At 38.8% G+C, this 7,149-nt stretch overlaps 1 long non-coding RNA gene across 5 annotated transcripts; it reads right to left on the minus strand.

The window, feature by feature from the left end:
- Positions 1 to 433: 433 nt before the first annotated feature.
- Positions 434 to 4,006, minus strand: LOC149987452 (uncharacterized). 5 transcript variants are annotated; one of them, XR_016498219.1, is made up of 3 exons: positions 1,780 to 3,499; positions 1,541 to 1,623; positions 434 to 685 (listed from the first exon to the last, which is right to left on the minus strand). It is a non-coding gene; the product is annotated as an uncharacterized LOC149987452 (long non-coding RNA). The 5 variants fall into 5 exon arrangements; XR_016498223.1 differs by having other exon boundaries at positions 1,316 to 1,623; positions 1,780 to 3,498; XR_016498222.1 differs by lacking the exon at positions 1,780 to 3,499 and adding an exon at positions 3,538 to 4,006 and having other exon boundaries at positions 434 to 1,623.
- Positions 4,007 to 7,149: the final 3,143 nt, after the last annotated feature.

The following is a 7,149-nucleotide window of genomic DNA, read 5'->3' on the forward strand; positions in this document are numbered from 1 at the left end:
TGGTGCCAGAATTCCTAGAATTTTTTTGGAAGCAAATGTTGTCTACATCAGACTAACTGTTTGAATGCACGAGAGCTTGCTGTCAGATTATCAATACGCGCACTCCCTCTCAAGAGGAGATTGATAACTTCATTCATCTAACAGCGTCGAAGTTTACAAGTGGTACGAAAAACCTTTCAGGAATGTGCATAACTCAATCGTTTCACTTGCCAGAGTGTACAATCAGTTCTACATTGTTGCTTCGAAACTGATGTTCGTCTACAAGGTTTTTTCAGCCGATCAAACGCCCAATGTTGGATTTATAGTTGAGGTAATGTGTGGGTTGGACCAGGCGAGGTGATCTACCGTCTCTTACATTGCATGTCACATTCTCAAATGAAAGGAAATGTCTATACAGAAACCTTTACCAATCGCAATAAAGAAAACAATAACATTGTGATCGTACCGAAAAGGTTTATTAAGACGATGTACATGGCTTTCAGCTGGTAAATACAGCTTTAATGTAAAAATATCAATGGTTTGTACCACAGATACAACTTTCTAAGGAGCATGAAAAATCTACACTCCGCTTTGATAGATGCTGATTAAGAAATCTACTTCCACATGGCTACTAGGAACATATGCAACTTCGATTCCTACAGTGCACAGTAGAAGGAAATTGATAGATTCAGAGCTGTTGATCGACCTGCAAAACGAGAGGAAACTGCGAGTGAGAGATGATATTGCACCTACAGAATACCAGCACCTGCATTGACCGATTCTGAACCGTCAGTTGGTTAGCAGAATACACTCACGTGGCAATTTTAAGACTTAGCAGTCGGTGGTCAGATCAATAATAGGAATAAACCAGTGGTTGTGTCACACCAAAAGATTGACAGCAAGCAATGCCTGTACCCTGTCTGCACGCAGTAAAGCATGACCTTAAAACAGCAATGGAAACTGATTGCGCTGCACTTGATCATCTCTTTACCACAAGTCCATGTGTCTGAGCTAAAGGGATGCTCGCATTCATTGCAGCGAAAACAAAAATTGCGTCTTAAAGATCAAAAGACAAAGAAGTCATTCCAGCAAGTACACGGTGTGCCAATCTATGTTCCATGTACTGGGTTTACAATCCGTTATCACGGCAACAGCTTTACGAACAATTGAAGGGAACTCATTGACATGATAAGCTGAATGTAATGGAGCGGATACTGAGAACTCCATTCCATTTACATACATCAAATCATTCATTACGCTGGTTAGGACCATGAATTGTGGCCGATGGTGCATTTCACAGGTCAGGCGTTAAGTAAACGACATACGGAAGCCTTACCAAGATCAACTACAGCGTTACTGCCTGACAGATACACATGTACCACGTGTTCAGGTCGCAACAGTACCAAGCGGAGATGGTAAGTGCAGTTCTCCGGGTCAGAATTCACCAGCCCTTTCAGTCACTCGATTTAGCGACAAACTAGACGCCAGACCTGCATAATTTTAGTCAACCTGTCCAAAAGAAAGAATATCTTGAGGGAACAAGCTTTGTAACGAGGTTTACCACATTACAAAGAGACCAAAGTGGGATTCGAATAACTGTTGAGAGAGATGGTTGATCGCTCGACTCTTCATGTATATTGGCACCTGCATAATCAAGCACATTTAGTCTATCCCAAGCAATTAAATACACTGAACTAGTTTACTGATAGCAGGATAATAATACACAGAACTGTTCCTAAACAGTAGAATCCTGGTGTTCTAGCAAACTTTCTGAGGAATAATCAAAAGGTAATATCATACTTCGATTGTACATTTCAACTTCATTGTTAGGATCCCAACTCTTACCCACCGTCCTTTCATAGTTTAGAAACTGTCAACAAACAGAATACGGAGTTAACTGCACACAATCGTCACATTCCCTAATCCAGTAAAAATTGAATTCCATGAGGGAATACTCAGTCATGCAGACGGTGGTTGACACATCAAGCAGTATGACGGCCTTCGCTTGTAACGAAAATGCTAGTTCCAAGAGGATCAGGAGATTCCATTCTACTCTAGCATGCATGAAGGCTATGTCCGAATCTCGAAATTCTCACATTCTCTTGAAAGAGCAAATGGAGGAGGTCCAGACATAGACTCCATGCAACGTTAGAGAAGCATGGAGAACTAAGAACTCTTCGTGACAAGATAACCTCCACCCCTATGGAGTGATTTACATATCTTGTTATCGTAAACCGCCAGGCAATTAGCCAATTGAAACTAAGTTGGTCTTGACGTGATCTATCTCAAGCATAGATAGTTTCGACATCAGAAATTATTTATTAAATAAAAATAAAAAAATGAAAAAATATCGCAGAAATATGTCAGGCGTGGTATAAACGCTAACGTGATGAGGTTAAAAGTCAAAGACAAGCCACATACATCAACACACGAAACACCCGATGATCCAAATTCAATATCGAGCAACATCACTCAAACCGCGCTCAAAGGGATTCGGGCAGGCAGAAGATAGCAACCAAAATCTCCAGTATGGAACCTCACCAAGCCCCCTCTGGCAGACCTGACGATTCAAAGGAAAACCACGGAGGGGCACTGACTACGGCTTACCAGATTCGCCTAACCTGACTACGACTGATTGAAGACACCGATCTTGAAAACAACAGCGAGATCGTTCACTAAGCGAACACAAAAAAACTTTTAGCGAGCACTACACGGCTTATCATCCGGGAGCTTTAGCACCACAGAGGCAGTACCAATTTAGTCACTTATACCTCCAATTGACATGTCACAAAGTGTCTGCTCTGAAAGAGCTGTTAAGATCTGTTCATATTACATGCGTAACAAGTCGAATGGTCAGTATATATTGTGATCACTACTACATCAGACATGACAGACGCGCTCAAATGATATCTTCGCTTGGAACGTCGATACATCAATCACACGGTGCGTGATCAGCTGGAAGCACAGATTCCCTACAGTTTTGTAGCCTAAAGAGAGGTTCTCAGTGAACTGTGTAATAATCGCCGACGAAAGGCTTCAAAGAAAGTAAGAGTGCCTCGATACGTCCACGTGCGAACAGGCAAAAAAGTCAAAATTGAAAGGAATGGAGGAAACCGAAGTGTCCCATCACACACAACCACTGGGAGGGTGAAAAGAATCGGTGGGTGGAAGTAAAACTAAGCACCAGGGCTCCGCTTCTAAATTCAGGCGGAATCAACGACCAGCCAGAACTGTTGCTTCAGGAGCCTTGACAATTCGAAGGAAGCGATGGCCGACTAGAGCAACATCTTGGCACAACGCCACGATTGCTCTTTCAAGCACCAAACCAAAATACATCCTGCGGACAACGCTTTAAACGCATGGACTGACACGGAAAAGCAGATCGGAGCGGCTAATCCTGTTTCTGTCTGAAACGCGAAAGACACACAGCGTGTGCTGTGACTATGGAAAGGACTCGAGGGACGAGGAAAGCAGTTGAATGAAATTGTTGCGGAAAGGCTGGCACATATATAATAGGGAGCAGGCGGATGCATGTGGGAGGGGGGGGGGGGAGCTGACGTCGCCAAGGGGGAACGTGAGAGGAGAACGGCAGCAGCGCAGCGATCACGAGTCAGGATGACCGAAAGGGGAACGCCGCGAAGCGAGGCTCCAGCCAGAAACGGAAACGGCGGCTACAAACAGTACCACTACCCCCTGTAGCATAGCCTTCACACGGCTCCGGGTAGGGCGGTAAGACGAGCTTAGCCAACCTCCAATGCATTAGGACATTCCTCTCACCCTGCTGCCAACCTGCATCGCAATCTATCCTTTCGTCGAACCATCATCTAATCGCAGCCCAGCCTCGCACACCATCAAAGGACTACCTCCCTCCGTGCCTCCAGCTTCCATCAGTCCTCCTCCAGCCTTCCTCCCGACCCTAAGGATTGGTTCTTTGCCGCTGTACGTTGGAGGCTACCGCTACGTATCCCTCTGCCCCCAGGCCTGCTCTGGCCTCCCTCCCTCCCTCCGGGCAGTACATTCCCCAGCTCCGCCCATGATTAGGCCACTCCCGTTAATAACCCTGCCGTCATCATCACTCGAGCTCCTGACGAACCACTTGCCTGACCCCGCCCCCCTCCGCCCTTCCCCCTAGCCCACACTATATGAGCTACTACTGCTGCTTGATTCTCCGCCCACTGATTCATTTGTAACTTGTTCCAACTTTTTCCTGTTGCACTCCACAGGGGGGCTGAATGCGGATGATGTTTAATGGGGGTATCATTTTCCCTCACTGCCAAGTTGAAAGACCATGGTGGCTTCTTTTAAAAGGATGAAGCAGGGGAGAGGAGGTTTGTAATCTGGCACACACTCCATACATGCTTTTTTGGGTGGCTGATGTCACTCCATTTGGGGGGTTGGTGCAGAGCACTTAGAGGTTTTTATCTTAGCACTTAGCTAAGAATGTGTCTACCCATGTTCAAGGGAGGGAGGTGTATGGTCAAATGCATTGTATGAAAATTCAATCTCAAGTGCAATCCCTTGTTATCCATTGACTTCATACAAGTCGCTGGAAATACCTGTGTGTGTGTGTTTGTATTGGAAATAGGGTGCCCAGAAGTTTGATCTGATGAAATCCTCACCTTCCTTGACATTGTCAGTGTTGTTGATTTGATGTTGAACTAACTGTGTGTATTCTGCATTCCGATGAAATTGTGATAAATGCTATGGGGGGCACAAGTGGGAAGAAACTATAATGTAATTGTAAACATCACTCGTGTTTGCTTCTATTACTTCTTTTATTCAATTATAATAAAAATTCAAAAACACTCCTTTTATTTTTAGAAATTCAAAAGCAATGCAGCTGTTCTTGCCTGTGGGTTTAGACCACTGGTGTGGCATTCTTCACTAAGACTGATGCTGCAACACTTGTTAAATCCACTTGTAAAAGAAAAAAGGAGGAAGAGAAGGAAGACATGTGAATACTGCACCTGGGTGTAGTATTTGAGCTCTAGTCAATCTGGGCCAATTCAGTGTCCACTACAGGCTTGCCCCTCCCACCAAGTATGTGACTCTGCACTGGCCATGGCCACTAATAGACACATCTTATTCTCCACAAGATTTGACTGCCAACATGAGCATCTCAAGGGCCTTAACCTCTCCATGCAATCACTCATACTGGACACAACCATTTATGTTGATAAATGTTAGTACTCCTACTTGTTTTGTTACACATAGTTTTGAAATCATTGCATCTGAAATGAAAAATCTAGCAAATTGAATTCAACGTTTCCCTTTCACACCACTTTCCTCTTGGTTGAAAGCTTAACACTTTAGTCTGAGCTGTAAAAGATGTAAACAGACAGCTCTTGAAAAAAAAACAATAAACAAAAAAAACAAAAAAACCAATATTCTTGTATAACTTCCAAAAACATTCTTGAGTTGGTATTGTTTTAAAAAAAATCAATTCTCCCTACAGACTATCTTATATCAATTCTAAAAATTGAATCCCAGTTGAAACTTGGTGGAATTAATTATGAAAATGATGCAGTCAAAGGGCTGATCAGAATTATTATTGGATTTAATAGAAAAAACAAATAAGAGATAAATGTGGTAGTTAAGGTACAATAGAGAAAGAAATTTATTTAAGTAGAATTGGTGTGGCATGAAGAGCTTTTTTTGGCAAGGGCCACCAACTAATGAAATTGGAGCCCTTGTGGAATATGTAAATCTAGTTTACACAAGATGCTAATGTTAATAAATCCACATTGTAATTGTACTAAATGTGTATAGCTATTCAAAAAATAAATAGCAAAAATAGTAAACTAAAGCTATTTAAAAAATAAATAGTAAAAATAAATAAAGATATTTAAATCCATTGAAGCAAGTATTTTGGTGAAGCTCAAACCCAGCTACTAACTATTCAACTGAAATATAATTTGAAGTTGGAGTTGCTTTTAAAAAATTAATACATGGTGTCATATATAAAAAAATTATATTACTAAGCGTACTTTTCATGAGATAATTTTGATGATAAAAATATCGGATTTTATTTTTAAAATATTATTATACCAAAAAATTTGACAAAAAAAATTTAAGATGCTTCAAATGTTATTTATTCAAAATAAAAAATTTATATAATAGTATATAAGTATTTTTATACATCCTAAATTTTGATAAGTCGTTTGAAATCAATTTTGGTAAAACTCATGATTGAACATTGCATACTTTTAAGCTTTAAGTTTCATATATATATATATATATATATATATCATCTAAAATTTAAAATATAATAAAATACTTTAAAGCATTAATTGTAGATTATTTTAGTATATTTATCAAACAGTGTTATAATTCTATATATTTTCTGTAATTTTAAAAAAAAAGGTATTTTTGTTTCCAATTATTAGATGTGTAAGATTCTCTAATTTATTTTTTTATCCTGCCTCAAATATATAACTTTTTCCCTCTAATTTAACTAACAATACTGAATTTTAATCCATCGAATATACTTAAGTTTAAATGAGTGTCTGTATTTATATATTTTTGATACTGTTTTATACATCTGGTATTTAATTTTGGTGATTGTTATAGATTATTAAGGTATATTAATGTTTTAAAAAATATGTTTTACTTAAAGTATAAATAAATATATATAAAAATAAAATTTAATCTTAAATTATAAATACTGGTCAATATTACACAAAAAAAAATCTCAGTGTTTTGATTGTTATATGAAGTTGGTGTAAATGACCTTTCAACATATTTATGGTATAACATATCTTCCTGGATGTTTGCCACAGTTGATTCTGTAGGAGTCCAAAAAATAATATATATTCAAAAATTGTTAAACACTCTTTTAAAAAAAAACAGAAAATGCCACAAAAATCTATCATACTCACAGTTAAACAATTTCCTATTCAAAGCCTTTTGAGTACATATAACATTCATCTAAAAGAAGCACAAGAAATTATATGATTTAAAATCTTACAAAACTATCTAAACCTTTTTTTAATAGAAATTATTGAAAAGCTCAGAGATGTATTGGCTTGTGTAAGAATTTAGAGAAGAAAATGCCATAAACTGTAACAATTGAGTACATTGGTTGTAATCAACATCTATTCAATATTAAGCCTTATTTTAATACAGAAGATTCTAATACTACATTTTTTATTTCAATAATTTTTTTAAAGA

The sequence above is a fragment of the Physcomitrium patens genome, chromosome 18 (genome assembly GCF_059467195.1).
Source record: "Physcomitrium patens ecotype Gransden chromosome 18, ASM5946719v1, whole genome shotgun sequence".
Classification (NCBI taxonomy): Eukaryota; Viridiplantae; Streptophyta; class Bryopsida; order Funariales; family Funariaceae; genus Physcomitrium; species Physcomitrium patens.